Raw genomic sequence first — 19,435 nt, forward strand, 5'->3', positions numbered from 1 at the left:
TTAGTATCATCTAATAAATGTCTCAGTTAATTCTATCACACACTTAGATAAGTTTATCAAACGTGTAAGAACATAATTTAATTAAGCAGAGCATGTTTCAGTAAACAAATGTGAGTGAGCTTTTTATAAAGTTTCAGATTCAACTACAGGTTATGAAACAAGTGAAAACTAAATATGGGATAGGGCATGGAACTGTGCCTTCCCCATGTGTTACATCTATAGAGCATATGCCAACTGAACTTGCTACAGCTTCATTGTTGCATCGTACCCATCAAGACCCAACAGTGGAACTACAAAGACAGGTGACTTGTTTCTAGAAAGCAGGTCCTAAGCCCTGCTTTAAGTGTGTTTATCTGGAGGGAGGAGCAAGAAGAGAAAGCCCACATCTACAGATCAAATTACCCTAAAAGAGAGACTATTGGAAAGGCTGAGCTTTCATATGTCATCCTTTTGCCCAATCTTACCAAGTAGTTAAGGCACTTCTGTTGTTGAAGTAAAGGTGCAGAAGATAGAACAAAGTCTAAAAATTCTTCTCCCATTCTTCTAAAAGGGTAGAAGTTCATACTTTAAAATTTAAGATGGGGACACTAGAAGAGAAAGAAAATGGTTCCCCCAAAGGGAAGTATAAAGGATTGATACATGAATTGTATCTTTATTCTCTCATCTTTTAGTCATTAGTCAATATTCTGGTCTCTAAGTTAGTAGATGGGATTGAAGTTATTGTAATAAATTAATATAATAATGTGACTGTGTAATTATATAAATATAATCAAGTAAATATAATACAATATATGTTATATAATCCATATAACGTAGCATTTATTTTATAGCATTCTTTTGATATCTGCTGCTTTAGTAACTTGCAATTTATTGTTTTATTACATCTGCTATTCAAATGAACATCACCTATTTATTTTCGTAAATAAGAGAATCCTTTATTTTAGTAGAGAGAAAAATTTTAAATAGTTCTACCAATATCTAATATTAAATGTGTGTGGGTGGAGAAGAATGAGGAGAAAGGTTGTATCTTAATTCAGAATTAGAAAGGCGACAAAATAACCATTTTCTATTACAAAAGACGTTAACTCTATGACATTAATTTCACCATGGGAAATCTGTAATCTTCATTTTAGAGAAATTAATTGGCAGCAGTACTATTTATGAAGTGCTGTGTGCTCAAATCCTTGAAGAACTTTCCTACATTGTGATTAGCCTAAGATGTCTAGCCTGGAGTGTTTCACATTTTTCTAGCTTTGTGATTACATCCTCCCACTAGGTATCTAATGAACTGAAGTAGACCGCCCTGCATTTCAGCAAATTCAGGAGTAAGGTTTTATGAGTATTAAAAAATAATTGAAAATGTCAATATTCAAAATGTTTCATAGTTCATATATTTTATGTCCTCACTACAGTGCCTATGCATATAGCTTAAAGCATATCAACAGAGGGAAAACACTATATTGCAGCAAGAAGCACCCTCATCCATGAAAGCTGTAAAGCTCCTTACTCTTTTTTTTTTTTTAATAGTTATAACCTTGTATGCAAGTCACTGTGAATTTTGCTGGCAATTGTGGCATTTCTCATCAGAGAGTAAATTCTTCTTCAGGCTGGTAAAATGACATCTGAATAAGAAGGCAGAAAAAAATTTTCAACCTCTTAAAACAACTTCTAAAAATTGCAAGTAGACAGTATCATGTATTGCATAATAGTTACATAAAGCAGATTACCTAAGATTCCCTGCAGCTCTAAAACACCATGCCCTGACATGTCCTGATTGAGATTTTTACCTGTATTCTAGAGATACTGAGTCAGCAGCTAGAGTAAGTTGTCACTAAATGATGCTTTTCCTGCACTTTGGCAGATAAGATCAGTATCTGAAAACCTCAGTAGCCAATGTAGAAGCTTGAGAATGGCATGTCTCCTGAAAAACAAAGTTTATTAAAATAATAGTTTGTGACTTAGATAACTCATTCTTAAGAAAGCAGAAATGTGGCAGCAAGAGTAGAAACAAACATAGAAGACAATGCTTAATAAAGAAGAAAATATTTGGCCAGGCACAGTGGCTCACGCCTGTCATCCCAGCACTTTGGGAGGCCGAGGCGGGTGGATCACGAGGTGAGGAGATCGAGACCCTCCTGGCTAACACAATGAAACCCCGTCTCTACTAAAAATACAAAAAATTAGCCGGGCGTGGTGGCAGATGCCTGTAGTCCCAGCTACTCGGGAGGCTGAGGCAGGAGAATGGCGTGAACCCTGGAGGCAGAGCTTGCAGTGAGCCGAGATCGCTCCACTGTACTCCAGCCTGGGCGACAGACCGAGACTCTGTCTCAAAAGAAAAAAAAAAAAAAAAAAAAAAAAGAAGAAGAAGAAGAAAATATTTTGCATGTTTTCCCTGACATAGTCTGGGTCAGGAAACATTTTCTATTAGAACTGTTTATTAGGGCAGTTTTCTTCTTTACCTGTGCTTCTCTCTATTCTGTAGACTTTCAAAAGCTAGGTTGAATCTTTTCACATTATAAATCAAGGTGAAGCTGTATTATTCCTCTTCTGAGTGTTGTCCTGGTACTCTGGAAGTGTGTCTGACTCTCATTCATTATTTCTAACAATAAGCCAAACTCCAAAGTAAAAAATTGTGGTTTCTCTTCTCAGTTAATTCTTATAAGTTGCCCAATGAATGAGAATTTGGGCATGACTCACAAATAGGAACTTATTGTGTTTAATCTACATTCTGCCGTCTGTCTTTTCATATTTCCCTTTTCCTGCATATTGACGTATTTACTGATTTCTCTGGTTTTTTTTCCCCATTAAAAAACAAAGCTTGGCATTAGTTTATGCTCAGTAAATGTTAATTACTCCACCTCATTAGCCTTGACTGGACTAATTTGTTAGTCAACATAGCTTATTCTCACTAGTTTCTTATTCAAAACATCTTTAAACAAAGCAAAATTATTTTGAAAGCAAAAACATATATTTTCTTCTGTCTTTTAAAATGACAATTGTTTATTACATTAATAATCTCATTAAAATTCTTGTTATTTTTTCTTTGTCAAGAACAAGTTAGACAGAAAGTGGTTTTTGTATGCTCAAATTTTAATTTCTTGATTGGTTGAGTTCTATGGCTATCTCTTGCTGTTGAAATTTGATAGAACTTCTCAGGGAGAGAGTAAATAGGAAAGTAGCGGGAATGTAGATGCAAAAATGGGTACAGAAATGATTGGTCCAGGGATGAAGCAACATCTGGATTATACAGGAAACTGGTCTAATTTAGTCAGCACTGGAGTCAGAAAGGGAAGGAGGAGGAAATTTGGGAATGTTCAATAGGGCATGGGTTTGGATGTGCAGAAAAGAGACTGTAGTAATTGACCTGACGTGTCTGATCATTGAAGAGAACCATCAGAAAATGAAGCAGGAAATAGTAAGAAATGGGCTCAATGTTAGGAAAAATAGCTCCCTCAGGAAAGAGATGTGTAAGAAGGATGCAGTTCACTGGTAAGGTATAGGCAGGGATTCTCAGGGAACTAATGCAAAGGGAGTGGGTCATTCAAAGAACCCTCATGGTTAGAGTAACCGTATTCTGGTTTGTCCAAGACAATGCCAGTTCACAAGGTCATTCTTGCATTACTAATGGTTCCCTTTCTCCCAAAAATTTACAGTTTTTATCATGCTTGTAGTCAATACTCAAAAAACATGTGTGAGGAGGCTTTTGCTTATTAGAACTATGAAATTGCTTTTAGGTTGGCAGAGCATATGAAAGCCATTTCTAGACTTAGTTTGAAGGGGATGACATCTCTTGAAAAGAGTCAGCACAGGTTAATAAATAAGTGCAGGCCCTTAAGAGGTGCACTGGATGCTTTAAGGCCCAACTTTTCACCACGGATTATTTGCATGACCTTGGGTAAGTTACAAGTTACATAACCTCTCATTTCTTCAGTTTTCTCATCTGCAGTGCAAAGGTAATAATAGTATCTACTTCATGTAATGTGGTAAGGCTTAAATGAGTCAGTGAAAAAAAAAAAGTGTGTGTAACATTGTGGCTATTTACTGCTAAACTGGTTCCATTCTGCATCCAGTAAATGTAATTCCTACGGATTTTCAGGTGGCTCTTTGATCTGCTGCATTGAAGTGTGGTTACAGGAGAAACTGGTAATAAACTAAGAGTTAGGCGTCAAATAGTTTAAAGCACTTTTCAAATGCAAAATATTCTTAACCTGCATTAATTTATGAGTTTGGGTATCATTTTGCTCTTAATGCTTTAGAAAATGATTTAAAATTTTTAAGATTTGACTCATTCTTCAGATTAATTTTTTTCCTATCTCAACATCCAAGTATTTTCTAGAGGATTATATTTTTGGTGTATTGTGGAACTTTTCTGATTTTGCAACACACAACATAAACAGAATCATTCTCTCATACCTATTTGTCCCTTCCTTCAACTTTTGCTGGATTTTCCGTATGCCTTGTTATTGTATATCTGGTCAAGCCATTTGGTACAAAACATTTTTTAAAAACAAATCTTTTATATTTCTTGGTCATGTTAATCTATTCCAAGAGAGTGCTAGTTATATTCCCTCCTTGGGCGTAAAATCTATGTGTTGTTGTCAGTTTCTTTGTTCTGTAATTATTACTGCCCTCCTTTAAGAAAATTTAACTATCTGATGAGTCTAATAACATTACTTAGTCACTAGAAGCTTAAAGGTAACAATATAAAATGTATATTTTTTATATTTTCAGTACTCTTGAGACTCAGCCAAATCTTTCAAGATTTTGTGAATTTGTCAAGCACTCTATGACCTCGTATATTATTACACACTATACATTCTCCAATATATTATTATAAATTGTATCACCATTCAAATCTCCTTCCTCTGTGTGTGTGTGTGTATATATATATATGTCTTCCAGTGTGTGTGTGTGTTGTGTATATATAGATAGATAGATAGAGAATATATACATAGATATAGATTGAGAATATATATATATATATATGTATAGAGAGAGAGAGAAAGAGAGGAAGACAGATATGTAGTAACTGGGTATTACTAAACTTCAGAGTTCTTAAATTATACTTGCTTTACTGTGCATGTTAAAAAATAATATCTAAGCCTAAGGCATTGATTCACATTTTTACAGCAATTACTGGCAGTAGCAAATTCTATTACCACTAAAGAATGAAGACATTCCTCATAAGGACTACTTTCCCCTCCCTCATTCCACTCCAGCCACATTGGCCTTCTTATTGTTCCTTGAACACACAGAGCATGCTTCTTCCTTAGGGTATTTTGCCTTAGCTCATTTCTTAGACTAGAACATTCTTCCCCCAATTAATTTTACATATGGTTACTAACCCCCTTCCTTCAAAAATTTGCTCAAATGTTACCTTCCTCAACTTCACTACGCTACACTATTTAAAGTTGCAACCTGTCCCCCACACCACTTGTTTCATTCCTATTATCCTGCTTTTTTTTTTCCCTGCATAGCATTTTCATACCTTCTAATACATGATACTATCTAATTATTTATATGCCTATGGTTAATATCTGTCCACCCCAGCCAATATGTATGTGACAGAAGACAGAGGTTTGCATTGCTCAGCAACATATTTGTAGTTGCTAGACAAGGGGTTAGCAAAGAGCCAGACAGTAAGTATTTTAGGATTTATAAGCCATATAGTCTCTGTCTCAATTAAACTTTGGCATTGTAGCCTGAAAGCTGGTATAGACAATATGTAAATGAATTGGTGTGGAGCTATTTCAATAAAACATTATTTATGAAAACTAACTATAAGCTGGATTTGACTTGTGGACTTTTGAGACAATATCTGGCACATAGAAGCTCTTAAAGAATATTTGTTAGGCCGGGTGTGGTGGCTCACTCCTGTAATCCCAACACTCTGGGGGGCCGAGGCAGGCAGATCATGAGGTCAGGAGATCGAGACCATCCTGGCCAACAAGGTGAAACGCCATCTCTACTAAAAATACAAAAAATTAGCCTGGCGTGGTAACACGCGCCTGTAATCCCAGCTACTAGGGCGGCTAAGACAGAAGAATCGCTAGAACCTGGGAGGCAGAGGTTGCAGTGAACCTAGATGGTGCCACTGTACTCCAGCCTGGTGACAGAGTGAGACGCCATCTAAAAAAAAAAAAAAGAATATTTGTTGAGTGAATGAAATAGATTTATTGAAACCTGACATATTTAGGATGTGAGCATAAATTACTAATAAATTTGCCCCTTCTCCCAATCCAAAATTGACAATCATTTTTTTCATTTAAAATATTGACACTGGCCTTACTGCCCATCATAATCAAAAGAGTTCCCTGTCCTGTTAAAACTATAGTGCCTGCTTGCATATGACAGAGGAACTGTGGTAGAGTAGTTATCAGAATCAGAACTAGGAGTGAAAGGCTATCCTAGGCCAGAAGGCAACAAAACCTTGAATTCAGGATTCATATTAAATATATTTGTTAGTTAGTGCTTTTTTTTAAATTTAATTCCTGAACAACAAAAGTATATTTTCAGTATGTGAACATATCAGGATTTATACAGCCTATAATGTTTTTCTTATTTCAACTATGAAAAAAAAAAACCAGATTTTCTTATTTCTTGAGTTAATTGTAAACTTGAAGTGATGGCAATGGACTTGTAACTTATTTTCTCATTCTGCAGTACATTTCCAAGCCACTATACAAATGCTGAGTCATTAGTGTCATAGTGCTGTGTCTATTTATAGATTTTTTAATGAGTGTTATTAACCATAAATGCTCAATATGAAAAAAATGAAGGAAAGTAGCTTTGTCTAATCACAGTAGAACACTGGATTTATTCTATAACAAACTGAAGGGTGACTTAATCACCTCAAATTAAAACTTGTTCTTTATCTCATATATAAATTGAAATTCATTGCATTCTTATGTTTCCGATAAATGGCAGATTTCTCCATTGCCCAGTAACTTTAAGGTGATTGTTTGCTCACTATAAATAGAGATATGTGTGTTTATGTATAGAAATCCTTCAGTGTGAGAGTTAAATTACTCCATCTTAAAGAAAGAAATGCATTAATGTACAACCATGGAAGGTGTGATAAGTTTAGGTATATCATCCATCCTCACAGAATCTGTTTGCAGTTATTGGAATAAAATTATTTCCTTTATAGAGATCTATTTAATATTGTTATAGACATCTGCCCATCATAATAATTAAATTTTTATTGATAAAAACAATTATAAATATGTATAGGTACATGTGATATTTTGATACATGCAGATAATGTTTAATGATCAAATCAAGGCATTTTGGATATTCATTGCCTCAAACATTTATTATTACTTTGTGTTGAGAATATTCTAAATCTTTTCTTCTACTTATTTTGAAATATACAATAAATTACTGATAACTGTAGTCACTCTTCTGTGCTATTGAACACCAGAATTTATTCCTTCTAACTAACTGTATTTTTGTACCCATTAACCAACCCGTCTTCATCTCTCCTGCCATTCTTCCCAGCCTCTGATAATCATCATTCTCCTGCCTCAGCCTCCCGAGTAGCTGGGATTACAGGCACGCCAGCACACCCAGCTAATTTTTGTATTTTTGGTAGAGATGGGGTTTCACCATGTTGGCCAGGATGGTCTTGATCTCTTGACCTGGTGATACACCTGCCTTGGCCTCCCAAAGTGCTGGGATTACAGGTGTGAGCCACTGCACCCAGCCTATTTTGTGAAATATTATGTTTATTATGTGTTAGTCTTAATTTGATTTAATTCTTTACAACGGGGTGTCTTCGTTCCCTCTGAAACTATTCCCCCATTTGTAGCATACTTTTACATTCAAGTAAATTATTTACCAATATGTTCTTAGCTGATATTACAAAGGCTTTATTCATTCATTCGTTTAATTATTAATGTATTAACCAACACTTACTGAATGTTTATCTTATGTCACAACTTGGTGATCAAAGGAAGATTCTTAAACCATCATACTTTTCTGGGACATATATATTAGTAAAAAAATGATTTCCATTCCATTTAAAGAACACTGGGACAGATGTATGCATGGGCTGTGTGTGCATGCTGTCAGTGGAGCACCCCATTGGGCCTGCGGCAGTGTCCCCTTGGTTCTGATCAGGAGACCTTGAGCTTTGCCACTTAGCATCTCAGAAGTCTCCCTCAGGATCTCGACCTTGCTTCTTACTACATGTTCTTTCTGAAGATTTCCTCTATGAAGTCCAGAACTTTTATGATTTCATTTCCATTTCTCACGTATCAGTTTTTTTATTGAATTCTCTCCATCTTTTACATTAAAATCTTTCTTTAGTTCATCAGCTATCTAATAACAGATACTTACTTCACCAGACTCATCTTTGTTATCAATATTTCGTTTAACTTTCTTAGGTTGTCAGATTTTAAACGTCGACTTAGGTATACTTTAAAAAATAAGAGAAAAAAAGGAAAAAGTCGCAAGTAATCCAGAAAACAATATAAAAATAATGTTGTAATTCAAATCAAATACGTACTGTGAGCATTCAGTGTTTCCATGGATCTTCTAATAATTTTTTTTTGTTGCTTTCAGATTTTTTGTTTTGATTTGATTGCTGTTTTACTTTTTGCTATAGATATGCAGTTTTTATTTTGGTGATGTTTTTCTTTTTCTCTTGTTCTTTTTACTCAAAGACCTCCAGTGATAAATGATATATGTAAGCATACATATCCTAACATATATATATTTGTTTTTCAAACTTAGTATGTGGTAGTCATCATAATTAGATAAGACTGATGTTTCTCATTTTGATTATCAGGAAGGTTTGTTTGAAGCAAATTATTGTGGATTTTTTTATGTTTGCTGCATTTGTACTTCTTACACAATCACTTTTAATTAACAATGCATAGTTGTATATTTGCTAAATGTAAACACTATGTAAGGGGGTAGGAATTTATTGTTCAGAAGATGAGTGCATAGTAGCAATGAAGCACATATATCATATTTGATTTGTACCCTGGTTTTGTGGATCACAACTATGAGACAGTGGAAAAACCATCGATTCCATGTAAAATTGGTGCCCAAATGTTAAGTGATATTTATAGAAATTATAACTGGAAGCTAAGGGCAGAAAATGGCTCTAAGATATAAGTGGCAATAGCAGAAATATAGTATTAAAAGATATAAAAGGGTAGTATAAATATCTTATAAGTAAATTCTTTCTTTCCCTAGGAAAAGGACATAGTGAATGAAGTCTTTTTTTTCTCCAAGTCTGACAGTGCCTCAAACATTCTAAAATAATCTTTTCTCCCCTATTAGTCATCACTTAAGTGTGAGTTTATTTGAAGTGATTTTGATTTACGGATAACTCATTTTAGTTACTCAGAATTAACTCCCTGCGGAAGACCTAATAACAATCAGTTTTATGGTCATGTGCATTACCTTTCCCCATGATATGGTTTGGCTTTGTATCCACACCCAAATCTCACTTTGAAGTGTAATAATCCCCACGTATCAAGGACAGGACCAGGTGGAGATAATTGAATCTTGGAGGTGGTTTCCCCCATGCTGTGCTCGTGTTAGTGAGTTCTCACGAGATCTGATGGTTTTATTTATTATATATATATGTTAGGATATGTATACTTACATATATCATTTATCACCTTTGCTCAACACTCATTTTCTCTCCTGCCACCCTGTGGAGAGGTGCCTTCTGCCATGTTTGTAAGTTTTCTGGGGCTTCGCCTCCCATGCAGAACTGTGAGTCAATTAAGCCTCATTTCTTTATAAATTACCCAGTCTCAGGTATTTTTTTATAGCAGCGTGAGAACGGACTAATACAGTAAATTGGTACTGCAGAAAGTGGGGTGCTGCTGTAAAGATACCTGAAAATGTGGAATTAACTTTGGAACTGGGTAACAGGCAGAGGTAGGAACTGTTTGGAGGGCTCAGAAGACAAGGAAATGGGGGAAAGTTTGGAACTTCCTAGAGACTTGTTGAATGGCTGTGACCAAAATGCTGATAGTGATATGGATAACGAAGTCTGGGCCGAGGTGGTCTCAGATGGAGATGAGGAACTTGTTGGGAAGTGAAGTAACGGTCACTCTTGCTGTACAAAGGGACTGGTGGCATTTTGCCCCTGCCCTAGAGATCTGTGGAACTTTAAACTTGAGAGAGATGACTTAGGGTATCTGGTGGCAGAAATTTCTAAGCAGTAAAGCTTTCAAGAGAAAGGAGAGCATAAATGTTGGGAAAATTTGCAGGCTGAAGATGCAATAGAAAAGAAAAACCCGGCCAGGTGTGGTGACTCATGCCTGCAATCCCAGCACTTTGGGAGGCTGAGGTGGGTGGATCATGAGGTCAGGAGATCCAGACCATCCTGGCTAACACGGTGAAACTCCGTCTCTACTAAAAATACAAAAAATTAGCCAGACGTGGTGGCAGGCGCCTGTAGTCCCAGCTACTTGGGAGGCTGAGGCAGGAGAATGGTGTGAACCCAGGAGGCAGAGCTTGCAGTGAGCCGTGATCGTGCCACTGCACTCCAGCCTGGGCAACAGTGCAAAACTCCATCTCATAAAAAAAAAAAAAAAAAGAAAACCCATTTTCTGAGGAGAAATTCAAGCCCTATGCAGAAATTTGCATAAGGAGGTGAATGTTAATCACCAAGACAGTGGGGAAAATGTCCCCAGGGCATGTCAGAGACCTTCACAATAGCCCCTCCCATCCAAGGCCTGGAGGCCTAGGAAGGAAAAATGGTTTCATGGGCTGGGCCCAGGGACACCCTGCTCTGTGCAGCCTTGGGACATGGTGCCCTGCATCCCAGCTGCCTCAGCTCTAGCCGTGGCTAAAAGGGGCCAAGGTACTCCTCAGACCATTGTTTCAGAGGGTTCAAGCCCCAAACCTTGGTGACCTTCACATAGTGTTGGGCCTGTGGGTGTACAGGAGTCAAGAATTGAGGTTTGGGTACCTCTGCCTAGATTTCAGAGGATGTATGGAAACACCTGGATGTCTAGGCAGAGTCTGCTTCAGGGGTGGAGCCCTCATGGCTCACTAGGCAATGGCCCAGTGGGGACTCTATATGGGGCTTCAACTCCACATTTCCCTTCCAAATGGGAAGATGGCCACCATATTCTGGATCCCAGAATCATAGATCCACCAACAGCTTGCACCGTGCACCTGGAAAAGCTGCAAACACTCAACCCCAGCTGTGAAACCAGCTGGGAGCTGGCCTTTATCCTGCAAATCTACAGGGGCGGAGCTGCCCAAGGCCATGGGAGCCCACTTCCTGCACCAGCGTGCCCTGAATGTGAGACACAGAGTCAAAAGAGATCATTTTGGAACTTTAAGGTTTAATGACTGCCCTATTGGATTTTGGACTTGCATGGGGCCTATAGCCCCTTTGTTTTGGCCGATTTCTCTCATTTGGAATGGATGCATTTACCCAATTCCTGTACCCCCACTGTGTCTTGGAAGTAACTAATATGCCTTTGATTTTACAGGCTTATAGGTGGAAAGGACTTGCCTTATCTCAAATGAGACTTTGGACTTGGACTTTTGGGTTAATGCTGGAATGAGTTAAGACTTTGGGGGACTGTTAGAAGGGCACAATTGTGTTTTTAAATGTGAGGACACGATATTTGGTAGGGGCTGGGACAGAATGATATGGTTTGGCTTTGTATCCCCACCCAAATCTCACCTTGAATTGTCATATTCCCCACATTTCAAGGGTGGAACCAGGTGGAGATAATTGAATCATGGACGCAGTTTCCCCCTGTGCTCTTCTCAGGTTGGTGAGTTCTCATGAGATGTGATGGTTTTAAAAGGGGCTTCCCCCTTCACTCCACATTCATTCTTTCTCCTACTGCCCTGTGAAGAGGTGCCTTCCACCACGATTGTTAAGTTTTCTGGGGCCTCCCTAGGCATGTGAAACTGTGAGTAAATTAAATCTTTTTTCTTTATAAATTACCCAGTCTCGTATTTCTTCATAACATCATGAGAACAGACTAATACACCCCAGTCCGATGAATAATTTCAGAAAACATTTCAGAGGAGCAAACCAAAATAACTACAAAGCCAAAACACAAAAGAACTCTACAGGCACATATTTTAACCCTTGAGAATCTGCCTTAATTGTGAACAGAGAATCAAAATTCAAGGTTCTTACTAGGGATGATAACCTTTCCTACACTTTGCCAATCATTGTATTAATTCTGTGACAGAGGCTGCCTGAAGTACATGGGGAGGGGTGGTGGGGGGTGCTGTCCAGTTTTTAAATGGTTGAGATTTTACCCTTGTTCCAATGCAGCCCTTGGAGACTATGCACTTGAACCACATTTTATTGGCTACTTATAGAGCTTTTTTTTTTTTTTCTGATCCGACCTTTACCATCATGTGTTTTACCCACTCAAACAAGTATTCTAAAGAAGAGGTGTACGGAATGTGCTATTTGGCTTGTTTTAACAATGTTCACAAGGTTGTTCTGAAATTAAACAGTATGTTTCTAGATAGCTGGATTGATCTTTAACTTTGGACACTGTAAATCTTAAAGTTGAACATGTTTCTTTTTAAATTTTGACCACTAGCTTAAATGTACAGCCATTTAGTAATTGTACATAACTGTGTGGCATGTTATCTGTGCGTTAATATTACTCCTCAGTTTTTTAATTTGCCTAACCACTACTTTCTTTCTTCAAAATATTCAAATCTTAATTTTGACCTTTAACATATATGTAAATTTCTTCCAACGCTTTGTGGAAGACTAGCAATCATGGTCCTGTCAAAACAGAAATTATACCTTAATTTGAACAGGAAAATTTAATATAAAATTATTAACTATAACAGTAGTTTTAGATAATCCAGCATTAGCAAGTACATAATAAAGAGAAGTCAAAAAAATATAGGAATAGCAGATATAAGGAACAAACTTTACTCAAACTTTACTCATAGGACTGAGATAAAACAACTACAGAAGAGCCCACTCACCCTAAAGCTGAGATCTAGATCTTGCTGAATAGAGTATAATTATGGCTCATTGAATGGCAAAGAAGTCACTGTGGTAGTGCATTGGCGGAATTTACTGGAATTCTCTCCTCTGGTACTTGCTGGAAATCTACACTGTACAGTGTTGAGGAATGGTGTTTATGTCAATATATCTTGGAAGGGACACTCTTCTACAAGACTACTTAAGCAGATTCCTAGGGGAAGCTTCTGGCCACTGAGTGCTGCAGGCAGTCATGCACTGCAAGCCATGGTGCTGCAGAAGCCAGATACTGCAGAAGCTGCTCACACTCTGAGTGCTTAGTGCCAGAGAAGCTGCTCACATTGCAGGAGACTGTTTAGAGAACACATGAGAACTAGGAAAGAAAACCTTCATCTCTGGCAACGGCTCTAACCCTTTACTGACAAAGCTTAACATCATGCTAGCTAGGAAGAACATTTAATGTTCCCAGCTCCTTTTTTGTTGTTGTTGTTTTTTCCAGAAGAGGAAAGGAAGGGTAAATGAAGTAGGACAATTAATTGACAAGTGGCACAAAATCCTTGTTACAAGCAAATAATTAATTGTATCTTTGCTTTAATTTGACAATATATGATTTTCAGAAACATATAAAAGTTTTTGTATATTAAAAAGAAACTGATATCTTACTATAGAGCGATTTATACTTATGGTTCAAAACTGTCTTTAGGTTCTGGCAGGTGTATTCATTTTCCTCAAGGCTAGTGATTTGAGAGAGACCCTAAGCTGCTTGCATGATTAGACAACTGTATTTATACAGTGATTTGGGATGACTTTGAGGAGGAGCGAGAGATAAAGTACGGAATAAAGAAGTACAAGGTTTAAATATATATAGTATCAAAACAACAGCAAGAACAACCACAAAAAAAAAAAACAAACATATAAAGATGTAGAGTCCTTCTTCTACCTCTGTTCATACCCTACTAATTTACTGGCTTTGTATTCTCTGTAAGGATAAGCTGTTTTTATGGACAGAGCAGAGAATGAAAGTTTATACATAGTATGGGCAATTTTCTTCTGGCACAATACCCTTTAGAGATGTTCATTTTTTTCTAGTATTTTCTTCATTTTCAAGAATTTGTAAATAAAAACAAAAATCTTTGGAAAAAGAGGAACTCAATGAACCAAAGCATTGAAGCATTGCTCCTATAATTCGTTTTAGTAATTAATAAAAGTACAAGAAAATCAGACAAGATGTAAATATAAGCAGAATCATGATTAAAAATCCAATTTAACATTTAAGCTACAAATTAATTGTTATTTTTGATCAATATGTTATTGATTCTTTTCACTGGGTCATCTTGTGTTTTCTCTGTGCTCGTGTTTTAACCTTTGTATTTGGAAAACACATTTAAACTATGTAAGCCAATACTTTTAAAGACCAGTATTTTTTATTTATTACAATTAAAACAACTTCAAAATGAACATGTTGGTTTAAACAAAAAGACTTTGAAAAAGTCTATATACACTTTGGAAAGTTCTGAGGAATAATACATAGTGTTTCTGATCTCTTGTGTTTTATTTCACATTTCATAAACAGCAATCTCCATAGTAGTACAACTTTTATGGTTGTCCAGGAGGTAAAACTAATTCAGATGAGTTATGTAAAATATATTTACACAATAAAGTCAGTAAAGGTGTAACAATAAACCATGGGAAGAGGGGGATGCAGCCCACCTACCCCAATTATAAAAGCCAATAAACCCATTCATCTATGATATATATTTTAGGACATACTATATGCATGTCAAAAGGAAAGTTCAGAGAAGTATATAGTATGGCTCCTGATTACAGTGAATTTGAATTATCATTTATTTCAGTCTACCAAATGTACAATGAACTCCTGAAATATTCCAACCATTCTTCAAGAAGCTAGAGATACAAAAATGAACATGATATGGTCCAAATTTCTGCAGAAATAGTAGTGAATTTTCAAATATGATGGTAATGCAATATTTCATGGATATTGTTGAGTTCTAATTTAGATCTTGAGGAAAGGGTAGTCTTTAGTTACAAGGTAAACCAGTTTGGCTGGAATGCAAATCCTGGATAAGGATAGTGAGCTGGAAGGTACAGTATCCATGCTGGAATTAATAGTATAGATTTACTCCAAGTAGGTGTTTCATGCAAATTCTAAAACCATATATTTCAAGTGATTGTTGCTTTGTTATTGCTCAGATAATGTCTTATAAACAATTATCCACTCTATGCCTAAAGTCATTTTTTGCATTGCTATTTTATTTTAGGAACTCATGTGCAACTGCTTTCAGGAAATGATTTTTTAATGTCTACTACAAATTGTTTCGGCTAAGACACTTCCCTGAGTTCTCTGTTGCTGAAATTTGGCCTGAATACTCCACTTTTCCATCCTCCAAGACCTCTATCATTTGAGATATTTCCTTTTTCTTACTTAATGGTATAGGTGGATACAGCCTCCTTACCTTACCTCTTTTTTTCCTAGCCTGAAGAAGAGTACTCAGAACTTTTTTTTTTTAATTTAGAATTTATTGATCTTCATTATAAGATTGCTCCTATGATCTCTAGGCTACTACATTACTGTATAAAGCATTCTCACACTGCTATAAAAACTACTGGAGACTGGGTAATTTATAAAGAAAAGAGGTTTAATTGACTCACAGTTCCACTGGCTCTACAGAAAGTATGGCTGGGAGGCCTTAGGAAACTTATAATCATGGCTGAAGGGTTAAAGGGAAGCAAGCACCTTCTTCACATAGTGGCACGAGAGAGTGTGTGTGTGTGTGTGTGCGAGAGAGCAAAGGGGGAAGTGCTACACGCTTTCAAATAACCAGATCTCGTGAGAACTCACTCACGAGAACAGCAAGAGGAAGTCTGCCCCCATGATCCAGTCCAGTCACCTCCCACCAGGTCCCTCCACCAACATTGGAAATTACAATTCAACATGAGATTTGGCTGGGGACACAGAGACAAACCATATGAATGACCAGTCAGAATCCAAATAGATGACTACATTTGTTTTCATTCTCTGAAGATCTCATACCACCACTTTGCTTGTACCACCACCACTGCTCACACTACCATTAGTGGAGACTAGGGATCTAGAAAACAGAGGTAGGGAGCCTCAGTACTATTTGCTCAATCTATTTCTTTATTTTTAGTTTTGGAATAAGTCTAGCTTTGGAAACTATTAAACATAGAACTACTGTAGAATTATTAAATAAATATTTTGTTTATTATATCATTTCCTCTTGCAAGAATTAAAGCTAAAGAAAAAATGAAAAATGTTTGGAGTTTAGATATTAAATCTTAGCTGGTTTCCACTAGTAACATATTTTGCATTTTTATGTAGTGCAATCATTATTCATAGAGTTCTTCAATAATATTTACTTAAAATTATTTTTTCACCAGCCTTTTAACTCTAAAATGTGTTAGGAAAATACTTTTTTTCTTGGAGATAAGTGATATTTATTAATTGATTAATATCTTTATGTTCTGGCTTCACTATTAGATGACTATTTACTAACTCTATATCTTAACATGATAAGAAATAATTATTTGAAATCACTTCATATAAATGAAGAGGCTATGTCTTTGGAATAAGTAGTTAGAGTTTAGCATTATTCACAGTGGCATTTTAAATATTTATCTACTTGTACCTCATTGCCTTCATCTATTACATGTGAATGACACTCATTCATTTCACACATTCACTCATTCATTGAACATTTTTTTTCAGCAACTAATTTATATATTAATATGAACTAGGTTAGCAACAGCCAATGCAGAGGAAAGACAAGGCATGGTCAATATATTTATAGCACTCATATTTCTACTTTCAAATTAAATTACATAACCTATGCAAAATATTAATTTAATACACATTCAACTCAATTTGGTTATTCCCTCTGTCTTCCTTTCTTCTTTCTCCAATGCTAATTATAAATGACAGCTTCTTGCTGATTGGGCTCAACACATGAGTCATACACCAATGGAGCAGATGTAGTAGCTTCCTTGTTCTGTTTTGTTTAAGCTGATGTTGATTTCTAATTTCTAAGGTACTTCATTTACTTATAAATTGTTATTGCTGCAGTTATTATTTTGCAAGACTAATTTATAAGATAATATATAGAAAGTAACATTCGATGTATCAAATTTTTAAAGCTAATTTTAAAAATTAACTTGACATCTTGACTTTATATTCTTGATAGTTTCACTTAAAGAATATATAAAGTGATTTTGAAATTTCAAAAACAAGTATGGGAATTAAGATGGGTTTTGTGGAGAATAAAGTGGGTCTGATAAATTAATCCATTCCCCTGGGTTCAGATGCTATGTTTTATAATGTGGTAGAATTATGGAAATAACCATCTTCCCCGAGGTAAAAGAAGTATGGCATAATAACAGAATTCTAGACTAAAAACAGAGTATTAAGATCTATTCCCATTTATAACTCGTAACTCATTAGCTTGTGACTTTAGGAAATTTGCATTATTTCATTTTCCACAGTTTCTGTCTATAAAATAGAAATAACAATATCTTTGGATGCTTCAAAGGGTTATTGTAAGAATAAATGAAATATATATCAAAATGTATTCTGATATGTATAAAATGCCATAATATTTTATCAGTGTGAACTTCCAAATCTCTATGTAGGGGAGGCTTAGAGGTTGCAATCTGGTTGGAAGTAGACTCTGGCAGGGACTCATTCGGAGCTGGATTTTTTTTTTTTTTTAAGACTACAATGTTTTGGTCTTAGACTTTTTTTGTTTTTCCTTAAAACTACCGTGATAGGCATGCTATCTTTTACTTCAATTGCATATTAATTTTGAGGGAGTTAGAGTGAGGCTGGAATTCTGGGGCTTAAACTGTGTTAGTTATCTCTATCTTTGTGATAGATTATCCTAAATTACAAAATTTATTATCTCCCAATTTCTGTGAATCAGGTATCTGGAAGTAGCTTAGCTGAGTCCTTTGGCTCAGCATCTCTCATAAAGCTGCATTCAAGCTGGCCTGCAGTTGTCTCAGGACTTGACTGGGGAATGACCCACTTTGAACCTCAGTCACATGGTCTTTGGCAGGATTTAGTTTCTTGCTGGTTATTGAATGGAGGCCACAGTTCCTCAGTAGCTGTTAACCTCCTTGCCACATTGATCTCTCCATATGTAACGGACAAAATGGCAGCTTATTTCCTCTAAGGGAGCACATGAGACGAGTCCAGAGAATGAGAGCAGGACAGAAATCACAGTATTTTATGACCTAACCTCAGAAATGTTATCCCATCACTTTTGCTGTATTCTATTCATTAGAAGCAGATTACCAAATCCATCGCATACATGAGAAAGGAAAATTACATAAAGTGCATGAACACCAGGGAGCCCTTTTAGTAGCTACCTACCACATCAGCCACATGACATAGATTATGGGTTTTTCTTGCTCCTTCTCAACCTCCAACTGTCATACCAACCATGGAATATATATTTTTCTTTATATTTCTATGCTGGGTCTAACATGAAGAACAACAGGAGAAATGGGGAAATGTAGGTCAAGGGATACAAGGTAGTAAATATGCAGGATTAACAAGTGGAGAGATCTAATGCACAACATATGGACTATAGTTAATAATAGTGTATTTTATTCAGGATTTTTGCTAAATGAGTAGATTGCAGCTGCTCTTGCCATAGGGAGAAAATGGGTAACTATGTGAGATGATGTATAAGTTAATTTGTTCCACATTTGTAACCACTTTACTATATCTACATATATGTATCTTATAACATCATGTTATATGCCTTAAATATACCCAATAAAAGTTATTTTTTAAAAAAGAACAGAGATAGCCATTTCCCACATCTAAATGCAGTGAAGTACAGTAACAGAATTCTAGACTAGAAATGGAATGTTAAGATTGAGCCCCATTTCTAGCTTATTAGATTGTGATTCTAGAGAACTCACTTTATCTCTTTTTCCTATATTTCCATCCTGAAATGGGAAAAAATGGTATTTCTTATTGCTTCAAATAGTAGTTATTCCTAAGAACATAGTTGCCCACATTATGATTTGAACAAAGATGAAAGAAATATTCACCTCAGTAAAATTTCATCACAAATGGCTTAAGTAAAAATGGATGTCCCACATGACAGAGCGTACCAGGTTTTCTCAGTTTCCCAGACATGCAGACTCTAATTGCTTTTTAGATCAAATAAGACAATTGCACACATAGAACCTTCAACCTCAGTGGTAATATATAAAAGTTAATTAAACCTTTTCTATTTGTTTTCTTCAAAGTTCAAATTCTTTATGTTAAGGAATCTAAATACATTTGATTTGGAGATAGTATTGCCTGTGGTATTTCAATTATTAATATGGAGAATAAATATTGTTATTCATGTGCTGAAGTGACTTTTCCACTTCAAAGTGGTGTCTGTAAAGGAAAATAATGAATAAAATCTGCATTTCTTACCTTTACCACGT

The 19,435-nt window shown here is 36.0% G+C and overlaps 1 protein-coding gene across 21 annotated transcripts in view; it reads left to right on the forward strand.

The window, feature by feature from the left end:
* CCSER1 (coiled-coil serine rich protein 1) overlaps positions 1–19,435 on the forward strand; it is a 1,481,066-nt gene that overhangs the window by 703,917 nt on the left and 757,714 nt on the right. The window lies entirely within an intron of this gene.

This window comes from Pan troglodytes, chromosome 3, assembly GCF_028858775.2.
Source record: "Pan troglodytes isolate AG18354 chromosome 3, NHGRI_mPanTro3-v2.0_pri, whole genome shotgun sequence".
NCBI classification, from domain to species: domain Eukaryota; kingdom Metazoa; phylum Chordata; class Mammalia; order Primates; family Hominidae; genus Pan; species Pan troglodytes.